Here is a 23,740-nt window from a genome sequence, read left to right as displayed (position 1 = left end):
CCGGACAAACGGCAACAGGAAAACTGGGGCTGAGAAGGAGAGTGTTGACACGTCGTGGGGTTGGCAACCAATGTCACGAAACAATTTGTGTATTAACTGTTTAATGAGAAACTAATCTGCTCTGTAAACTTTCATCTAAAGCACAATAAAAAAGAAAATGAAAAGACAAGCACAGAATCAGAGAAAACATTTGCAAAACACATATGTGATAAAAGACATGTATCCAAAATATACAAAGAAATCTTAAAAATCAACAATAAGAAAACAAGCAACACAATTAAAAAATGGATAAGATCCCTGAACAGGCACCACACCAAAGAAGATATACTGGTGGCAAAGAAGCCTGTGAAAAGTTGCTCAAAATTATATGTCACCAGGGAATTGCAAATTAAAATAATAGTCCATTTCAACTCTTGACAACCTTATGTATGTACAGTAGAGCTGCATTCCATTAGATTTTCAAGGCTGTGATCCTTCAGAAGCATATCACCAGGGCTTTCTTCCAAAGCACCTCTGGATGGATTCGAACCACCAACCTTTCAGTTAGTAGCTGAGCAATCAACCATTTGTGCTACTCAGGCACTCTTATATATTATCCAAATGGCTAAAATCCCAAACGCTGACAACATCAAATGCTGGTGAGGATGTGGAGCAACAAGAACTCTCCTCCATTGCTGGTAGGAATCCAAAATGGTAGCCACCTAGGAAAATAGTCTGGCAGTTTCCTACAAAGCTAAACATAGTCTTAACATATGATCCAGCAATCGCACTCCTAGGTATTTACCCAATGAATTGAAAACTTACATTCACACAAAGATCTGTACACAAATGTTTGTATCATCTTTATTCATAATTACCAAAAACTGGAAGGAACTAAGATGCTCTTTAATACGTCAATGGATAAACAAATTGTGGTGCATCTATATAATGAAATATTATTCAGCAATAAAAAGAAATGAGGGGCGGAGCCAAGATGGCGGACTAGGCAGACGTTACCTCGGATCCCTCTTACAACAAAGACACGGAAAAACAAGTGAATCGATCACATACATAACAATCTACGAACCCTGAACAACAAACACAGATTTAGAGACGGAGAACGAACTAATACGGGGAAGCAGCGATAGTTTCCAGAGCCTGGAGCCAGCGTACCAGTCAGGTACGGCCCAAGCACAGAGACCTGCTCCACCCCCCTGAACTAACCCCGGGAAGGGGACCAGCCGGTTCCACGGCCGGCGTGGGACGCAGCCGGTAGGAGAAGTCCCCGGGAGGCAGTGACTGATCTTGGAGCAGAAAGAGCAGCATCCGAGCCGGGGAACCGTCCCGCAGGGATTTGGACTGCTCGCAGGCGGCTTCATTAACATCTGAATAGCCTGAGCCAGAGGGAGAACTCTGATAGGGATCTGACTGCAGTTTTTTTTTAGCGGATTTTCTGGAAAAACTAGTTTCCCAGTGATGGCTCGGAGACAACAATCCATATCAAACCACTTAAAGAAGCAGACCGTGACAGCTTCTCCAACCCCCCAAACAAAAGAATCAAAATCTTTCCCAAATGAAGATACAATTTTGGAATTATCAGATACAGAATATAAAAAACTAATTTACAGAATGCTTAATGATATCACAAATGAAATTAGGATAACTGCAGAAAAAGCCAAGGAACACACTGATAAAACTGTTGAAGAACTCAAAAAGATTATTCAAGAACATACTGGAAAAATTAATAAGTTGCAAGAATCCATAGAGAGACAACATGTAGAAATCCAAAAGATTAACAATAAAATAACAGAATTAGACAACACACTAGGAAGTCAGAGGAGCAGACTCGAGCAATTAGAATGCAGACTGGGACATCTGGAGGACCAGGAAATCAACACCAACATAGCTGAAAAAAAATCAGATAAAAGAATTTAAAAAAATGAAGAAACCCTAAGAATTATGTGGGACTCTATCAAGAAGGATAACCTGCGGGTGATTGGAGTCCCAGAACAGGGAGGGGGGACAGAAAACACAGAGAAAATAGTTGAAGAACTTCTGATACAAAACTTCCCTGACATCATGAAAGACGAAAGGATATCTATCCAAGATGCTCATCGAACCCCATTTAAGATTGATACAAAAAGAAAAACACCAAGACATATTATCATCAAACTCACCAAAACCAAAGATAAACAGAAAATTTTAAAAGCAGCCAGGGAGAAAAGAAAGGTTTCCTTCAAGGGAGAATCAATAAGAATATGTTCTGACTACTCAGCAGAAACCATGCAGGCAAGAAGGGAATGGGACAACATATACAGAACACTGAAGGAGAAAAACTGCCAACCAAGGATCATATATCCAGCAAAACTCTCTCTGAAATATGAAGGCGAAATTAAGATATTTACAGACAAACACAAGTTTAGAGAATTTGCAAAAACCAAACCAAAGCTACAAGAAATACTAAAGGATATTGTTTGGTCACAGAACCAATAATATCAGATATCAGCACAACACAAGGTCACAAAACAGAACGTCCTGATATCAACTCAAATAGGGAAATCACAAAAACAAACAAATTAAAATTAATTAAAAAAAAAATACACATAACAGGGAATCATGGAAGTCAATAGGTAAAAGATCACAATAATCAAAAAGAGGGACTAAATACAGGAGGCATTGAACTGTCATATGGAGAGTGATACAAGGCGATATAGAACAATACAAGTTAGGTTTTTACTTAGAAAAATAGGGGTATATAATGAGGTAACCACAAAAAGGCATAACAACTCTATAACTCAAGACAAAAACCAAGAAAAACGTAACGACTCAACTAACATAAAGTCAAACACTATGAAAATGAGGATCTCACAATTTACTAAGAAAAACGCCTCAGCACAAAAAAGTATGTGGAAAAATGAAATTGTCAACAACACACATAAAAAGGCATCAAAATGACAGCACTAAAAACTTATTTATCTATAATTACCCTGAATGTAAATGGACTAAATGCACCAATAAAGAGACAGAGAGTCACGGACTGGATAAAGAAACACGATCCATCTATATGCTGCCTACAAGAGACACACCTTAGACTTAGAGACACAAACAAACTAAAACTCAAAGGATGGAAAAAAGTATATCAAGCAAACAATAAGCAAAAAAGAAGAGGAGTAGCAATATTAATTTCTGACAAAATAGACTTTCGACTTAAATCCACCACAAAGGATAAAGAAGGACACTATATAATGATAAAAGGGACAATTGATCAGGAAGACATAACCATATTAAATATTTACGCACCCAATGACAGGGCTGCAAGATACATAAATCAAATTTTAACAGAACTGAAAAGCGAGATAGATACCTCCACAATTATAGTAGGAGACTTCAACACACCACTTTCGGAGAAGGACAGGACATCCAGTAAGAAGCTCAACAGAGACACGGAAGATCTAATTACAACAATCAACCAACTTGACCTCATTGACTTATACAGAACTCTCCACCCAACTGCTGCAAAGTATACTTTTTTTTCCAGCGCACATGGAACATTCTCTAGAATAGACCACATATTAGGTCATAAAACAAACCTTTGCAGACTCCAAAACATCGAAATATTACAAAGCATCTTCTCAGACCACAAGGCAATAAAACTAGAGATCAATAACAGAAAAACAAGGGAAAAGAAATCAAATACTTGGAAAATGAACAATACCCTCCTGAAAAAAGACTGGGTTATAGAAGACATCAAGGAGGGAATAAGGAAATTCATAGAAAGCAACGAGAATGAAAATACTTCCTATCAAAACCTCTGGGACACAGCAAAAGCAGTGCTCAGAGGCCAATTTATATCAATAAATGCACACATACAAAAAGAAGAAAGAGCCAAAATCAGAGAACTGTCCCTACAACTTGAACAAATAGAAACTGAGCAACAAAAGAATCCATCAGGCACCAGAAGAAAACAAATAATAAAAATTAGAGCTGAACTAAATGAATTAGAGAACAGAAAAACAATTGAAAGAATTAACAAAGCCAAAAGCTGGTTCTTTGAAAAAATTAACAAAGTTGATAAACCATTGGCTAGACTGACTAAAGAAATACAGGAAAGGAAACAAATAACCCGAATAAGAAACGAGAAGGACCACATCACAACAGAACCAAATGAAATTAAAAGAATCATTTCAGATTATTATGAAAAATTGTACTCTAACAAATTTGAAAACCTAGAAGAAATGGATGAATTCCTGGAAAAACACTACCTACCTAAACTAACACATTCAGAAGTAGAACAACTAAATAGACCCATAACAAAAAAAGAGATTGAAACGGTAATCAAAAAACTCCCAACAAAAAAAAGTCCTGGCCCGGACGGCTTCACTGCAGAGTTCTACCAAATTTTCAGAGAAGAGTTAACACCGCTACTACTAAAGGTATTCCAAAGCATAGAAAATGACGGAATACTACCCAACTCATTCTATGAAGCCACCATCTCCCTGATACCAAAACCAGGTAAAGACATTACAAAAAAAGAAAATTATAGACCTATATCCCTCATGAACATTGATGCAAAAATCCTCAACAAAATTCTAGCCAACAGAATCCAACGACACATCAAAAAAATAATTCACCCTGATCAAGTGGGATTTATACCAGGTATGCAAGGCTGGTTTAATATCAGAAAAACCATTAATGTAATCCATCACATAAATAAAACAAAAGACAAAAACCACATGATCTTATCAATTGATGCAGAAAAGGCATTTGACAAAGTCCAACACCCATTCATGATAAAAACTCTTACCAAAATAGGAATTGAAGGAAAATTCCTCAACATAATAAAGGGCATCTATGCAAAGCCAACAGCCAATATCACTCTAAATGGAGAGAACCTGAAAGCATTTCCCTTGAGAACGGGAACCAGACAAGGATGCCCTTTATCACCACTCTTATTCAACATCGTGTTGGAAGTCTTAGCCAGGGCAATCAGGCTAGACAAAGAAATAAAAGGTATCCGGATTGGCAAGGAAGAAGTAAAGTTATCACTATTTGCAGATGACATGATTATATACACAGAAAACCCTAAGGAATCCTCCAGAAAACTACTGAAACTAATAGAAGAGTTTGGCAGAGTCTCAGGTTATAAAATAAACATACAAAAATCACTTGGATTCCTCTACATCAACAAAAAGAACACCGAAGAGGAAATTACCAAATCAATACCATTCACAGTAGCCCCCAGGAAGATAAGATACTTAGGAATAAATCTTACCAAGGATGTAAAAGACCTATACAAAGAAAACTACAAAGCTCTACTACAAGAAATTCAAAAGGACATACTTAAGTGGAAAAACATACCTTGCTCATGGATAGGAAGACTTAACATAGTAAAAATGTCTATTCTACCAAAAGCCATCTATACATTTAACGCACTTCCGATCCAAATTCCAATGTCATATTTTAAGGGGATAGAGAAACAAATCACCAATTTCATATGGAAGGGAAAGAAGCCCCGGATAAGCAAAGCACTACTGAAAAAGAAGAAGAAAGTGGGAGGCCTCACCTTACCTCACTTCAGAACCTATTATACAGCCACAGTAGTCAAAACAGCCTGGTATTGGTACAACAACAGACACATAGACCAATGGAACAGAATTGAGAACCCAGACATAGATCCATCCACGTATGAGCAGCTGATATTTGACAAAGGACCAGTGTCAATTAACTGGGGAAAAGATAGCCTTTTTAACAAATGGTGCTGGCATAACTGGATATCCATTTGCAAAAAAATGAAACAGGACCCATACCTCACACCATGCACAAAAACTAACTCCAAGTGGATCAAAGACCTAAACATAAAGACTAAAACGATAAAGATCATGGAAGAAAAAATTGGGAGAACCCTAGGAGCCCTAATACAAGGCATAAACAGAATACAAAACATTACCAAAAATGATGAAGAGAAACCCGATAACTGGGAGCTCCTAAAAATCAAACACCTATGCTCATCTAAAGACTTCACCAAAAGAGTAAAAAGACCACCTACAGATTGGGAAAGAATTTTCAGCTATGACATCTCCGACCAGCACCTGATCTCTAAAATCTACATGATTCTGTCAAAACTCAACCACAAAAAGACAAACAACCCAATCAAGAAGTGGGCAAAGGATATGAACACACATTTCTCTAAAGAAGATATTCAGGCAGCCAACAGATACATGAGAAAATGCTCTCGATCATTAGCCATTAGAGAAATGCAAATTAAAACTACGATGAGATTCCATCTCACACCAGCAAGGCTGGCATTAATCCAAAAAACACAAAATAATAAATGTTGGAGAGGCTGCGGAGAGATTGGAACTCTCATACACTGCTGGTGGGAATGTAAAATGGTACAACCACTTTGGAAATCTATCTGGCGTTATCTTAAACAGTTAGAAATAGAACTACCATACAACCCAGAAATCCCACTCCTAGGAATATACCCTAGAGATACAAGAGCCTTCATACAAACAGATATATGCACACCCATGTTTATTGCAGCTCTGTTTACAATAGCAAAAAGTTGGAAGCAACCAAGGTGTCCATCAACGGATGAATGGATAAATAAATTGTGGTATATTCACACAATGGAATACTACGCATCGATAAAGAACAGTGACGAATCTCTGAAACATTTCATAACATGGAGGAACCTGGAAGGCATTATGCTGAGCAAAATTAGTCAGAGGCAAAAGGACAAATATTGTATAAGACCACTATTATAAGATCTTGAGAAATAGTAAACCTGAGAAGAACACATACTTTTGTGGTTACGAGGGGGGGAGGGAGGGAGGGTGGGAGAGGGTTTTTTTATTGATTAATCAGTAGATAAGAACTGCTTTAGGTGAAGGGAAAGACAACACTTAATACATGGAAGGTCAGCTCAATTGGACTGGACCAAAAGCAAAGAAGTTTCCGGGATAAAATGAATGCTTCAAAGGTCAGCGGAGCAAGCACGGGGGTCTGGGGAACATGGTTTGCGGGGACTTCTAAGTCAATTGGCAAAATAATTCTATTATGAAATCATTCTGCATCCCACTTTGAAATGTGGCGTCTGGGGTCTTAAATGCTAACAAGCAGCCATCTAAGATGCAGCAATTGGTCTCAACCCACCTGGAGCAAAGGAAAATGAAGAACACCAAGCCCACATGACAACTAAGAGCCCAAGAGACAGAAAGGGCCACATGAACCAGAGACCTACATCATCCTGAGACCAGAAGAACTAGTTGGTGCCCGGCCACAATCGATGACTGCCCTGACAGGGAGCTCAACAGAGAACCCCTGAGGGAGCAGGAGATCAGTGGGATGCAGACCCCAAATTCTCATAAGAAGACCAAACTTAATGGTCTGACTGAGACTGGAGGAACCCCGGCGGCCATGCTCCCCAGACCTTCAGTTGACACAGGACAGGAACCATCCCCGAAGACAACTCATCAGAAATGAAAGGGACTGGTCAGCGGGTGGGAGAGAGATGCTGATGAAGAGTGAGCTAATTATATCAGGTGGACACTTGAGATTGTGTTGGCAACTCTTGTCTGGAGTGGGGATGGGAGGATAGAGAGAGAGGGAAGCCGGCAAAATTGTCAAGAAAGGAGAGACTGAAAGGGCTGACTCAAGACGGGGAGAGTAAGTGGGAGTAGGGAGTGAGATGTATGTAAACTTATATGTGACAGACTGATTGGATTTGTAAACGTTCACTTGAAGCTTAATAAAAGTTATTATAAAAAAAAAAAAAAAGAAATGAATTACCAAGCTATGAAAAGACATGGAGGAACTTTAACTGCATAATGCTAAGAGAAAGAAACCAGTCTGAAAAAGCCACATACTTGTCTTAGTTACCTAGTGCTGCCATACCACAAATACCACAGGTGGGTGGCATTAAAGAACAGAAACTTAATTTTCTCACAGTTCTGGAGGCTAAAAGTCCAAATCAGGGCCTCAGCCATGTTGATTCCTTCCTTGTTGATTGTTGTTATTGTTAGGTGCTGTCGAGTTGGTTCTGATTCATAGTGGCCTCATGCACAACAGAAGGAAACACTGCCTGATCCTGAGTCATCCTCACAATCGTTGCTATGCTTGAGCCCACTGTTGTAGCCACTGTGCCAATCCATCTCACTGAGAGTCTTCCCCTCTTCTGCTGACCCTCTCCTTTACCAAGCACAGTATCCTTCTCCACAGACTGATCCTTCTTGAAAACATGTCCAAAGTATGTGAGATGTAGTTTTGCCATCTTTGCTTCTAAGACAGGTTGTATTTCTTCCAAGACAGATTTGTTCATTCTTCTGGCAGTCCATAACTCATCTCTAAACTCATTGCCTTTGAGTCAATTCTGACTCATAGTGACCCTATAGGCAGTCCATGGTATATTCAATATTCTTCGTCAACACTATAATTCAAAGGTGTCAATTATCCTTCAGTGTTCCTTATTCATTATCCTGCTTTCCACGCATATGAGGTGATTGAAAACACCAAGGCTTAGGTCAGGTGCACCTTAGTCTTCAAGGTGACATCTTTGCTTTTTAATACTTTAAAGACGTCTTTTGCAGCAGATTTGCCCAATGCAATGCATCCTTTGATTTCTTGACTGCTGCTTCCATGGCTGTTGATTGTGGATCCAAGTAAAATGTAATCCTTGACAACTTCAATCTTTTCTCCATTTATCATGATGTTGCTTATTGGTCCAGTGAGGAGTTTTGTATTCTTTATGTTGAGGTGTAATCTATACAGAAGGCTGTGGTGTTTGATCTTCATCAGTAAGTGCTTCAAGTCCTCTTCACTTTCAGCAAGCAAGGTTGTGTCATCTGCATATTGAAGGTTGTTATTGAGTATTCCTCCAATCCTGATGCCCTGTTATTCTTCATATAGTCCAGTTTCTCGGATTATCTGCTCGGCATACAGATCGAATAGGTATGGTAAGGATACAACCCTGATGCACACCTTTCCTGATTTTAAACCACGCAGTATCCCCTTGTTCTGTTTGAATGACTGCCTCTTAATCCATGTACAGATTCCTCATGGACACAATTAAGTGTTCTTGAATTCCCATTCTCCGCAATGTTATCCATAATTTGTTATGCTCCACGCAGTCAAGTGCCTTAGCATAGTCAATAAAACACAGGTAAACATCTTTCTGTATTCTCTGCTTTCAGCCAGGATCCACCTGACATCAGCAATGATATCCTTGATTCCATCTTCTCTTCTAAATCCAGCTTAAATTTCTGGCAGTTCCCTGTCAATATACTGCTGATCTTCAGCAAAATTTTGGTTGCGTGTGATATTAATGATATTGTTTGATAATTTCTGCATTTGGTTGGATCATCTTTCTTGGGAATAGGCAAAAATATGGATCTCTTCCGATTGGTTGGCCAGGTAGCTGTCTTCAAATTTCTTGACATAGACAAGTGAGCACTTCCAGCACTGCATCCATTTGTTGAAACGTCTCAGTGGTATTCCATCGATTCCCAGAGCCTTGTTTTTCGACAATGCCTTCAGTGCAGCTTGGACTTCTTCCTTCATTACCATCAGTTCCTAATAATATGTTACCTCCTGAGGTGTTTGTACATCAAACAATTCTTTTTGGCATAGTGACTCTAAATTCCTTCCATCTTCTTTTGATGCTTCCTGCATCATTTGATATTTTTCTCACAGAATCCTTCAACATTGCTACTCAAGGCATGAATTTTTTCTTCAATTCTTTCAGCTTGAGAAATACTGAGCATGTTCTTCCCTTTTCTATCTCCAGGTCTCTGCACTTGTCATTATAATACATTATAAGACTTTATTTTGTCAGTAGCCCTAGGAATTCCTTGGTTCCCAGGCTTGTAGACGATCCTCACATGGCATCTGTCTTCCCCCATGTGTGTCGCTATAACCTTTCCAGTCTTTTTATAGCTCAGAAGAAGTGATTAGGTTTAACATTCAGCTTACACTGGCATGACTTCATTAACATAACAAAAACCCTATTTCCAAACTGAATCACATCCACAGGTACCAGGGTTAGCAATCCAACATGTATTTTTGAGGGACACAATTCAATCCATAACAATACTGTATGCTTTCAACTATATGACATTCTGGAAAAGGAAAAACTATTGAGACAGTAAAAACAAAAAAAAAAAAATCAGTGGTTACCAGGGGCTCTAGGGGAAGGGAGAGAAGGATGAACAGATGACACATTCCTGGGCAGTGACACTGTTCTGCATATTATAATGCTGCATTCTGTATGACACTGTCATTAGGCATTTTTCAAAACCCACAGAGCAATACAACACAAAGAGTGAACCCTAATGTAAACTACGTAGTTAAAAGTAACATATCAATATTGGTTCTTCGATTGTAACAAATGTACCACATGAATGCAAAACGTATATGGGAAGCATCTGTACTATCTACTCAATTTTTCTGTAAACTTAAAACTGCTCTAAAAAATAAAGTCTACTAATAAAAAAGAAATGAATAGAAATTGTCCTGGAAGAAAAATCAACTGTCTATGTATTAACTACAGGAGCATGGTCCATTTTAATTAGACCTGTACTTTAGTCTGTATTTTAAAGAAGCAGTACTTTTATCCCAAACTGTTAGACCAGCCTGTTTGATAATCTGAAATTGTATAAAAGGATAAGCGAGGAGCCAGTTAGAAACCATGAGACGTTCTTAGGAGTCTATACTAGTATCCAATTTGGCATTAAACTTAGCCATCTGCTGCAACCAGTGACCCACTGTGGGTAATGGGTAAACAAAACTCTTTCTCTCTTTCTCCAAGGATTAATCTGACCTCAGGTTAACTTTCTAGCTCTGTTTTCCTAAACATGCAATGCAAGTAGAATGTCAGCTGTGTTACCAGGCAACATTGCTTAGTGTAGAAATGGCCTCTGACTGGTAAATTGCACCCAGATTATCAGGACTATGCATCAACTATAAATGCCAGGTAGGAAACATCTCCTCCGTCCTTCTGTGTAAACTGCCACCAAGTGTGGCCTATTTGGGGCTTATGAGTCTGAATGTTTCGTCGAGCCTGAGAAGACTTCCTGTTGGGCATTGCAGAGGAAGGCCAACAATGGGCTAGATTTTCAGATCCTCAGTTCAATTTGGCCAAGGCAGCATGAGATGAAAAGGGTGAGAAGGAGGAGGACAGTGAGGCCTGGGTGGGAGGCTAATCCATCTGTGGCTTGGTGGCTAACGCTCTGGGGTATGTGACAGGAGTAAATCCTTTTATGGGAGCAGATGATGGTTGGATGAGGCCACGTTTGTGTTACAAGGAAAAGCTACCTATTCCCTTCACTTCTATGAATTGGACCTGACAAAACCAGCTACAGATGGGTGGCAGAAATGATACGATGATTCATGGGGCCATTCAAAGAGATAGACTTAATACAGGCTAAACAGGTCTTTTCAAAAACAAAAAAAGTTTCTTTTTTTTAAACAGGTCATTCCACAAACAGGTCAGGCAGATATCTGGCTGAGGGGTGGAGGCAGGTGTACCACCCCATGTTGGTGACTGGGAAAAAGGAGATGGAACTGCCAGGCTGGCTCCAGTCCCATGGTCTCTGATCTGTGCAGAAAAGTGACATTTCTTGAAGTAGGATCTTGTGTAGCAGGAATAATTGAGAGCAGGTTTTTCCTGTTTGTTGTTATTCAGTTTTATTTACTAAAGGATTCACTTTTCATCACCAGAGAATATGTTGGAAATAGAGAGTAGGGTTTCAACAAACCATTCTTTGTAAGAGTGAAAGCTCTTCAGAGTTGGGGGACACGACCATTTCATTACAAAATGGCATATGGTTAAAAGTCCTTCACTGCTCCATACATACCAAAAAAAATTTTTTTAAAGCCTAAAACTAATTGCTATCAAGTCATTTCCAACCCATGGAAAACCTGTGTGTTTCAGAGTAGAACTGCACTCCATAGGATTTTCAATGGCTGTGATCTTTTGGAAGTAGATCACCAGGCCTTTCTTCCAAGGCTCTTCTGGGTGGATTCAAACCACCAACCTCTCAGTTAGTAGCCAAGCACTTAACCATTTGTGCCACCCAGGGACACCATTCCATCTATATAGCCTCTCCTAACTGTCCATTTAAATACCAATGAAGACCCAGAAACATCTGAAAACTCACCTTGCCACCAAAAACAAAGAAGGATGGGAAATGAATGGCAGAATCCAGAAGCATCTCCACTCATGAAAAAGTAACTGGAGCTGTATTAAGGAAAGCCTGGCATGCCCAAGCTTAGCCTAGAAAAGACTCCCTGGCAAAAGGTGTGAAGAAACTGTCCCCCTTCTCTGTTTGCCTCTAATTCAAACACCAAGGATGAGTACTGGCCATGAAATTCAGCAGCAGTCCTTTTACCCTAGAGGTTCTCATGTGAGTGGGTCAGAATACTGAGTTTTCCTTCTACAGACTACCATCCTTCAATTCCCCCGACGCCCTGCCAAATTTCTACACTTAGTTAATAATGGACAGTACCAGGTAAGAATTGGACAAGAGATAGAGAAGGACATGAGGGGCACATGCTTTCTGAGCTGTGGAACCCAGAGAACAATACTTGTAGGTAGGGACAGAGATAAGCACACCAGTAGATGGACATGTCAGGAATTGCAGTTTGCATATACAATTCTCCACAGGTTCAGGGTGCCAGAGAAATGGGCAATGGCAGTAGAAACTGTTATTTCATATTGTGGTCAAACAAATAGATCACAAAGAAGATGCAGGAGATAACACATACAGTAAATAACATTGCATCAAAATATTTATAAAGCCAAGAAAAAAAAATGTTAAAAACATAAGGAGACATTGAGAGCAAAAGTGTTTAGTATATTATGTGGGTCTTTGTTAGATCAAGTAGCAAAAAATAAACACATATGGAGGATTTAAATAAAATAATAAAGGATTTAATAGAGACTTATAAACTTTGTATCCTACAAAAAGAGAATACAATATATCTAAGTCCCAAGGTTATGGAGTATTTACTAAAATTGTCTATCAGATCAAATCATTTTTTTTTAAATAAACACCCCAGAGCAAAAATTGTACGAGTCAAATTTCTGACTATAAAAGACAAACTTAAGCTTCTTCTTTAGAAATACTCTAACTTCTGGATCAAGAAAATCACATTTTCAATTTACAATAAAAATTATGAGAGCCAAGAGTGTGGTGAGCACGTACTCCAGCTTCCTCCTCTTGCCCTAATTCCCTGAGATGAAAAAAGAATACATATATAAAAATAAATCCACAAGTGCACTGAAAAAGCAAGAAGGGAAGCCCTTAAAAACTGAACCCATTGCCATCCAGTAGATCACAACTCACAGTGACTTTGCAGGACAGAGTAGAACTGCCCCATAAGGTTACCAAGGCTGTAATCTTTATGGAAGCAGACTACCACATCTTTCTCCCACAAAGCGGCTGGTGGGTTCAAACTGCTGACCTTTCAGTTAGCAGTTGAGCACTTAACCAATGCAGCACTAGGACTCCAGGAAGCCCTTAGGGGAACTGAAACTAAGAGAAGTCTCTGAAATCCAAAAGCAGATTGGACTATGATAGGCAGAATATTGGCCTCCCAAAGTTGTCTACTTCTTAATTCCCAGAATGTGTACATCTACTGTCACATGGAAAATGAGTATTAAGGTTGGAGATGGAATTATGGTTGCTAAACAGCTGACTTTAAAATAGGAAGAGTGTACTGGATCACACAGGCGGCCCAATGATGGGCACGAGGGTCCTTGAAAGTGGGAGATGGAGGCAGAAGAGAAGGTCAAAGTGATTCAGGGTGAGAAGGACTTGATCCATCATTGCTGGCTCTGAAGATGGGAGAAGGGGAGCATGAGCTGAGGAATGTGGGCAGCCTCTAGAAGCTGGAAAGGCAAGAAAATAGAGGCTCCCCAAGAACCTCTAGAAGGAACACAGCCTTGCCCACACCTTGATTTTAGCCCAGTGAGACCTGTGTTGGACTTGTGATCAACAGAACTGTAAGATAATGAATATGTGTTGTTTTAAGCCATTAAATTTTGGAAATTTCTTACAGCACCAATAGAAAATACAGACTGATTTAATCCGTCCTTCTGACAAGCAGACTGTGAAAACAGAACAACAGCAGTTTAACAAGGAGCTTCAGCCACAGTTTGTGTCACGCAACCAAGAAGCACAAAACTTTTGCAGAAAGCCAATGATGTGACAGAAACCAAACTCAAGATATGAGAGAAGTTAACATCTAAGGAAACAGAGATAAAAGAGCAGAATAGGCATTTAGAATAGATTTCTTTAGAGAGAGGCAAGACTCTAAAAGAAATTTGAGTAGGAACCATGAAACTTAAACATTGAAATAGAAATTTCATTGAGTGAGTTGAATTGCAGTGGCACAGTTGATGAGTAAACTGGTGATATAGAAAACCAGGGAAGTTTTCCCAGAACACAGCATAGAGGGACAAAAAAGATGGAATATGGGAAAGAAATGATAAAATACATGGAAGACATAACCATCTCTGAATTACCAGAGGATAGACTGCAGAAAAAAAAAAAAAAGCTGACTCCAAAAAAAGTGGCGGTTCAAACCCACCAACCGCTCCATGGGAGTAAGATATGGCAGTCTGCTTCCATAAAGATTTACAGCCTTGGAAGCTATAGGGGGCAGTTCTACTCTGTCCTAGAGGGTCTCTATGAATCAGAAGCAACTTGACGGTAAGAGGTTTAAGAAGGAATAGTTAGCAGAGAAAGTAGTAAAATTTACTAATAAGTCCCAATAAATATTGATGACAAGAATTTTAATAACAAGCTGGAACTAAAATTTCTAATAATAACAGGGAGGTCAGGAGTTGGGGGGAGAGAAAGAGACAGTGAACTAAAAGCATGTTAAGATCCTTGCCTGAGTGAGGGGAAGACAGAGGTACCAATTAACTAAAGATGTTGTTATAAGAATGTTTAAGTATGCATTTTATTAAATTAAGAATAATGATTAGAAAATAAAAACAAAAGGCATAAATTCCAAATATTTGAGGGGGAGAGGATCAGAATAAAGAATCCCCAATCAATCTAGCTCTATATTGAAGGAATAATACACAATGAGTAATTAAGGTATTTCTGAGATTGTAAAAATGGTTTAATATTAGCAAATTTATGGCAATAATACATCAATAGGACAAAGTAGAAAAACAAATGAGCATCTTGGTAGATTTTAAAAGTTTATTTGATAAAATTCAGTGTTCATCATTGATTAAAAAGTAAAACTCTAGTTAAACTAGATATAAAAATGATTCTTTGAAAACTTAATAAAGAAGATTTCAAATATCTAATTTAAGCCAATAAACCTCTCCCCCAAGGCATTCCTGTTTAAGTCAGTGTCAAGGGTGTTGTTGTTGTTAGATGCCAAGACTCACTATTCTTTAACATTGTTCAGGAAGTTACAACCAGTGTGATAAGGGGGAAAAAAAAAAATTAGAGGTAGAAATATTGTAATGGAAAAAATAAAATTATTATTTTTATATGATATGACTGTCAATGTGGAAAACTAAAAAGAAGGAATTGAAAAATTATTAGAACCAGTAAGAGTTCAATAAAGTGGCCAGCTCAGAGTAAACTATTTGGACAAGAAATCTAATTGTCCAAAAATAGGAGGTTATCAAATAAATTATACCTCTATATAATTAAATACTACCATGTGGTCTTAAAAATATGAAAACATAATTTCACGGAAAATAATATCTACAGGTAAGTGACAAAAAGTCGTTTGTAAAAGAATATGTACAGAAGTAAATAGGTTCACACGCTTGTGGATATATACCAAGATGCTAACAGTGATTTATCTGTATAAGATTAAAAGGGAGTTTTGTTTTCCTCTTAGTTTTTACCTGCATTTCTCAAATATTCAACATTCAAAATTAAGTAGAGCACATTATTTGCTCAGATAATTTACAAAAATAAAAAATAACCAATAGCTAATAATATGAATAATATCTAATCACAGAGAAATAGAAATGCATATTAAACAAACAAAATAGTACACACCCAGGTGAAACTCATAATCAGGGATGACATTTCATTTTAAACAGGCCCCCTGGGAAAGATATTTGGGTAATAAGGGGAGGGAGGATTTTAAGACAGACCAGGTATTAGATGGTATTAAACAATTGTTAATTTTTGATACCGTTATTGGGCTACGTAGGAAAATGGATCTTTTTTAGAGATACAGAATGAAGCATTTGGGGTAGAATGTCAGCAGGTCTATAATTTACTTTAAAGATAATTAAGCGTAAAAAGATGAAGGGAGTAGAATGGGAATTTTTCTCTTCAGCAATATAAACAGAACAGGTATGATTTTTTTCACCCACCAAATAAAGAAAATTCAAAAATGTAAGAGCCAGGATTAGTAGGTGGGAACTCGACAAGAACTCTCATTTACTGGCAGAAATTTTAAAAAGTAGTACAACCTTTCTATAGGGCAATTTGGTCATTTCTATAAATTCCTTAAAAATATGTGTACCCTTGTTTTAACAATTACACATCTAGGGATTTTCTTCTAAAGAAATAATCATAGATATACACAAAAATATGAGGATGCTCATTACATAATGAAAAATCTTTTTCAAACCTCAGAACATCTGATGCAGAAAATGGAAACTCTCAGTGAGGTGTATCGACACAATAGCCTCAACAATGGACTCAGACACACCAGCAATCACGAAGATGGGCAACGTTTTGTTCTGCTACACACAAGGTCACCAAGAGTCAGAGCCGACTCAACAACAGCAACAACAGCAATAACATGGTGTAATATATAGCCACAAATGTTGCGCTTGTGAGAAAAAACGACGCCTATAACATAATTTTGAGTGAATAAAAGTATACAGAACTGTGTATGCAGTAGAATTCCAATTTTGTAAAATATGACTAAAACCCCATATCTGCGCAAAGTCGAGAGGAAGGACGGGAAGGAAATATATCAAATTCTAATAGTGGTCATCTCTGGTTCTCCGAATTATAGATGAGTTTAATTTTATTTTTTATACTTTTGTATGTTTTCTAAAATTTCCCGTTTTGAACATGTTTTATAAACTGAAAAAGTCGACTTAAGGCAACTTAAGAGTTGTCTTAAAAATATAGCTAATGTATAGAAAATGACGGAATACTACCTAACTCCTTCTATGAAGCCACCATCTCCCTGATACCAAAACCAGGTAAAGACATCACAAAAAAAGAAAATTACAGACCTATATCCCTCATGAACATAGATGCAAAAATCCTCAACAAAATTCTAGCCAATAGAATTCAACAACATATCAAAAAAATAATTTACCACGACCAAGTGGGATTTATACCAGGTATGCAAGGCTGGTTTAATATTAGAAAAACCATTAATGTAATCCACCATATAAATAAAACAAAAGACAAAAATCACATGATCTTATCAATTGATGCTGAAAAGGCATTTGACAAAGTCCAACACCCATTTATGATAAAAACTCTCACCAAAATAGGAATTGAAGGAAAATTCCTCAACATAATAAAGGGCATCTATACAAAGCCAACAGCCAGCATCACTCTAAATGGAGAGAGCCTGAAAGCATTTCCCTTGAGAACAGGAACCAGACAAGGATGCCCTTTATCACCGCTCTTATTCAACATCGTGCTAGAAGTCCTAGCCAGAGCAATTAGGCTAGACAAAGAAATAAAGGCCATCCGGATTGGCAAGGAGGAAGTAAAATTATCTCTATTCGCAGATGACATGATCTTATACACAGAAAACCCTAAGGAATCCTCCAGAAAACTACTGAAACTAATAGAAGAGTTTGGCAGAGTCTCAGGTTATAAGATAAACGTACAAAAATCACTTGGATTCCTCTACAACAACAAAAAGAACATCAAAAAGGAAATCACCAAATCAATACCATTCACAGTAGCCCCCAAGAAGATAAAATACTTAGGAATAAATCTTACCAAAGATGTAAAAGACCTATACAAAGAAAACTACAAAGCACTACTACAAGAAATTAAAAAGGACATACTTAAATGGAAAAACATACCTTGCTCATGGATAGGAAGACTTAACATAGTAAAAATGTCTATTCTACCAAAAGCCATCTATACATACAATGCACTTCCGATCCATGTTCCAATGACATTTTTTAATGTGTTGGAGAAACAAATCACCAACTTCATATGGAAGGGAAAGAAGCCTCGGATAAGTAAAGCATTACTGAAAAAGAAGAAGAAAGTGGGAGGCCTCACTCTACCTGATTTTAGAACCTATTATATACCCACAGTAGTCAAAACAGCCTGGTACTGGTACAACAACAGGCACATAGACCAATGGAACAGAATTGAGAACCCAGATATAAATCCGTCCACATATAAAAAAAAAAAAAAATACATATGAGCAGCTGATAATTGACAAAGGCCCAGTGTCAGTTAATCGGGGAAAAGATAGTCTTTTTAACAAATGGTGCTGGCATAACTGGATATCCATTTGCAAAAAAATGAAACAGGACCCATACCTCACGCCATGCACAAAAACTAACTCCAAGTGGATCAAAGACCTAAACATGAAGACTAAAACGATAAAGATCAGGGAGGAAAAAATAGGGACAACCCTAGGAGCCCTAATACAAGGCATGAACAGAATACAAAACATTACCAAAAATGACGAAGAGAAACCAGATAACTGGGAGCTCCTAAAAATCAAACACTTATGCTCATCTAAAGACTTCACCAAAAGAGTAAAAAGACCACCCACAGACTGGGAAAGAATTTTCAGCTATGACGTCTCCGACCAGCGCCTGATCTCTAAAATCCACATGATTCTGTCAAAACTCAACCACAAAAAGACAAACAACCCAATCAAGAGGTGGACAAAGGATATGAACACACACTTCACTAAAGAAGATATTCAGGCAGCTAACAGATACATGAGAAAATGCTCTCGATCATTAGCCATTAGAGAAATGCAAATTAAAACTACGATGAGATTCCATCTCACTCCAACAAGGCTGGCATTAATCCAAAAAACACAAAATAATAAATGCTGGAGAGGCTGCGGAGAGATTGGAACTCTCATACACTGCTGGTGGGAATGTAAAATGGTACATTCACTTTGGAAATCTATTTGGCGTTATCTTAAACAGTTAGAAATAGAACTACCATACAACCCAGAAATCCCACTCCTTGGAATATACCCTAGAGAAATAAGAGCCTTCACACAAACAGATATATGCACACCCATGTTTATTGCAGCTCTGTTTACAATAGCAAAAAGCTGGAAGCAACCAAGGTGTCCATCAACGGATGAATGGTTAAATAAATTGTGGTATATTCACACAATGGAATACTACGCATCGATAAAGAGCAGTGACGAATCTGTGAAACATTTCATAACATGGAGGAACCTGGAAGGCATTATGCTGAGCGAAATTAGTCAGAGGCAAAAGGACAAATATTGTATAAAACCACTATTATCAGATTTTGAGAAATAGTATAAACTGAGAAGAACACATACTTTTGTGGTTACGGGGGGGGAGGGAGAGAGGGTGGGAGAGGGTTTTTTACTGATTAATTAGTAGATAAGGACTGCTTTAGGTGAAGGGAAGGACAATACTCAATACATGGAAGGTCAGCTCAACTGGACTGGACCGGACCAAAAGCAAAGAAGTTTCCGGGATAAACTGAATACTTCAAAGGTCAGCGGAGCAAGGGCGGGGGTTTGGGGACTATGGCTTAAGGGGACTTCTAAGTCAACTGGCAAAATAATTCTATTATGAAAACATTCTGCATCCCACTTTGAAATGTGGCATCTGGGGTCTTAAATGCTAACAAGCAGCCATCTAAGATGCATCAATTGGTCTCAACCCACCTGGAGCAAAGGAGAATGAAGAACACCAAGGTCACACGATAACTAAGAGCCCAAGAGACAGAAAGGGCCACATGAACTAGAGACTTACATCATCCTGAGACCAGAAGAACTAGATGGTGCCCGGCTACAACCGATGACTGCCCTGACAGGGAGCACAACAGAGAACCCCTGAGGGAGCAGGAGATCAGTGGGGTGCAGACCCCAAATTCTCACAAAAAGACCAGACTTAATGGTCTGACCGAGACTAGAGGAATCCCGGCGGTCATGGTCCCCAAACCTTCTGTTGGCCCAGGACAGGAACCATTCCCGAAGACAACTCAGCAGACATGAAAGGGACTGGACGGTGGGTAGGAGAGAGATGCTGAGGAAGAGTGAGCTAATGATATCAGGTGGACACTTGAGACTGTGTTGGCATCTCCTGTCTGGAGGGGGGATGGGAGGACAGAGAGAGTTGGAAGCTGGCAAAATTGTCACGAAAGGAGAGACTGGAAGGGCTGACTCATTAGGGGGAGAGCAAGTGGGAGAACGGAGTAAGGTGTATATAAACTTATACGTGACAGTCTGACTTGATTTGTAAACGTTCACTTGAAGCTCAATAAAAGTTAATAAAAAAAATATATAGCTAATGTAAAACCTTTTATATTTAAAGGAGTACACTTGTATTATTTGGAATATATATATATAAAGAGAACACCTTCCACATGCTGTTAGGTAATTGACATTTATGGATGAGGACCTACCCGAGAGGTCCTCCCCTAATGTCAGTGTTCAGGGAATTGAATCTCAGTCTCCATGTAGGAAAGTTGATCAGCTGTCCTTTCATAGGATTCTGCTATGAAAACACAAGTATTTCTCTGGGGGTGTTTAATATATCCTCAAGTGATTCCTAGTGTATGCACTTACGGAACAAGGTGAGCAATTTCACATTTCTGAAAAACATGAGAGGAAAAAAGGGAGATAGGGTTGGAAGATTAAAAAGAACGTAAAAAGTGGTAAGAGGTAAAAGTTTTCTTTTTTTTTTAATGTATCAAATGAAAAGAGGGAGAAAAAAATGACAGAGTGCAAGAACTCCACTTCAGGAAAAACCAGTGATGAATGGGATCTATGAGAATAAAAACTACAACAAAGGAAAAGATCAGAAAAAAATAGGAAGTGAGGTAAGTGTAGAAACAATTCCATAATCAAGTCAACAAACACACAGGAGAAACATTGTTTCATTCATCAAACTTTAGGTGAGAGGCTTCATAGCACAAGGCAAGTCCTAGGCACTGCCTGGGATTCAAAGTTAAGAAGAACCTGGTTTCTTCCTCTTCCTCCATTTAATAAATGTTTATTCAGAGTCTTCTCTGTACCAGCACTGGACTAGACGCTAAAGATCTAAATATGACTGACATAATCGCTGCTCTAAACGTTTATAAATTAGTGACAGATACAGACAATTACAGTAGACGTGATAGAGAACAAACACGTAGTAGTATAAACTGTTACTGAAAACAAGGAACTAGAGAAAGATGAAAGATAAAATATATTAGACGAAAGCAGAAGAAATAAATTACATAAAGTTAATTTTTACCTCTACTTTCAGTACTAGTGCTAGTTATCCCTATATCTTCGCCCTACTTTGCTCTCTTTCACGTACAATTGAAAAGACATTGACATTGAAAATAACAACACTAAAAATAATGTTGCAAAAAGGTCAAAGGTAAGTTTCCTATTTCCTGTATAAGTGCTAGCATGTTCTTGCTTACTTAAAGTCATTATGCCATCATCTGAAAAAACCCACAAAAGTTTTCTTACTTACCAAGATTTCTTTCTTGGAAGAAGAGAAAATGACTTCTACAGAAAAATAGGCGTTTGACAAATGAAAGTCCTGGGTTTACATATAAGGAAAGGAATGTGTTCCAAATGGTTTTGTGCCATCTGTTGAGCCTCCCTGGAATTGCACCTAGATGTTAATTTCCCTTTCCTAGGTGGCCCCTGCAAAGAAGGCATGTGAGTCAGCACGGCAAAGAAGGCATGTCAGTCAGCAGGACATTAATCAAAATTTTAAATTCTTATGAGCAAGCCGCTTATGGTAATTTCAGTGTGAAGAAAAAAATTTTCTAATATTTATCTGTAAGAGTTTGTAGCCTGAATGCTACATTGTCATCGGGGAGTAAAATTATTGAACTTTGCCCATTTTCTGTTATCACAATATCTAACATTTCCAAAATAATTGCAGCTACCAATTACCCAGCAATTTTGGAGCATTATTTTAGCTGATGAGATACTTTCAAATAATATATGCTTAGGCTCAAGATTTGTTGGGTTTTTTTTTTTTTTTAATCACCTTTCAAGGAAAGTTTAGTAGTTGACACAGGTAGTCCCCTACTTATGGCATATTCTAGTTACAACGAACCACGTTTACGGCTTTTTTTTTTCCTTAAACTTTATGGTTAGTAATATGTACTACATACAATGTTGCAGTGTACTTTGCTGATGTTATCATTCTTAGGTGTTCACTCCCAGGTGTTCAGTTTTATGATTTACAGTTCAAAACACTGCCACATAGATTTAGTCTTCTAAACGAAATCAGGGACTTCAGTTGCTTGAAAACACAGACTCAAACACCGATCTCTTTGCTAAAGCTGACAGGCAGATTTCGGAAGCAGTAAGATGTTACCATGAAATATAACAGGAAGAAAAAAAAAGGATCATACACACAACTCTCACTAATTTTCTGACTAGAAACTTCATCCCAATCCCCAGGGATAATCCAGGTAACCCAGAACCTTCCACAGGTGGAGTTATTACTGCTACTGACAAAATGCCAACATTGTCCAACTCTTCTTCATTGTCAGCGTATATTTTTATGATTTGTGTATTTTTTTAACGTATGTATTAAAATATATCTGTAAATCTGTATGTAATGTTTCCAACCCCCAAAGACAAAGATCGGATTTATAAAGATACTGATAATAAAAGGCAATAATAACGAAAAAAAAAAAATAGGAGGTATTCGACTTACGTCAGGACCAACTTACAGTGGAGATGTTGGAACAGAACCCTGTCTTAATTCAGGGATTCCTGTATTTAGCCACACCTACAGTTTTTTACAGTACTAGTCTTGATCCCAGACAGTGCACTCAAGTGCAGCCACCATTGCTCTGTCAGTGGAGGCTTGCATGTTGCTGTGATGCTGAACTGGTTTCAGTGGTGCTTCCAGACTATGACAGACTAGGAAGAAAGGCCTGGTGATCTACTTCTCAAAATCAGCCAGTGAAAACCCCATGGGTCACAGCAGTCAAATCTTGATGTGCACGGGGTTGCCGTGAGTTGGGGGCCAACTCAACGGCAGCTAACAACAACGACAGAGTACTATTCGGAGTCCCTAGGAGATGCAAATGATTAACATGCTCAGCTGCTAACTGAAAGGTTGAAGGTTCGAGTCCACCCAGAGGCACTTCGGAAAAAAACCCTAACCATCTAGTTCAAAAAAAATGAGCCACTGAAAACCCTCTGGATCTCAGTCTACTCTGACACAGACAGGGTTACCATGCATCAGAAATGACTCCATAGCAACGGTTTTTTTGTTTGTTTTTAATACAAAAAGGGGGTGTCTGGTTTAACCAGATACCTTAGTTAGCCAGGATACCCTATTTCCAATACTTTCCACTTAACTGAGGTTCTGTAAATAACCTAACAAATGAACCAAACAATCATCCCTTAGTTAATCACAGTATTTGATATTATCTCGTCTTTACAGAAAATAAGACGCTGTAGTTTGGCAATGACAAAGTTGGACATCTGGGTAAGAATCGGTTCTGCTTTTTTGGAGGAAGGGAAAGGCCAGCTTCTTGCTATTCACTCTTACTCATCAAACGTAAGAGGAAGTCTTCTTTGGCCTAGG

The 23,740-nt window shown here is 38.3% G+C and overlaps 1 protein-coding gene across 1 annotated transcript in view; it reads right to left on the bottom strand.

Moving 5' to 3' along the window:
- Nucleotides 1-21,764, bottom strand: part of TLR6 (toll like receptor 6) — a 54,843-nt gene extending 33,079 nt beyond the window's left edge. Inside the window, exon 1 of the mRNA XM_023549796.2 lies at nucleotides 21,653-21,764. The gene's annotated coding sequence lies outside the window, so the exon portion shown is untranslated. The remainder of the gene's footprint in view (nucleotides 1-21,652) is intronic.
- Nucleotides 21,765-23,740: the final 1,976 nt, after the last annotated feature.

Source organism: Loxodonta africana, chromosome 5 (assembly GCF_030014295.1).
Source record: "Loxodonta africana isolate mLoxAfr1 chromosome 5, mLoxAfr1.hap2, whole genome shotgun sequence".
NCBI classification, from domain to species: domain Eukaryota; kingdom Metazoa; phylum Chordata; class Mammalia; order Proboscidea; family Elephantidae; genus Loxodonta; species Loxodonta africana.
The sequence above is the reverse complement of the archived record's forward strand: the minus strand, read 5'-3'. Positions and strand labels throughout refer to the sequence as shown.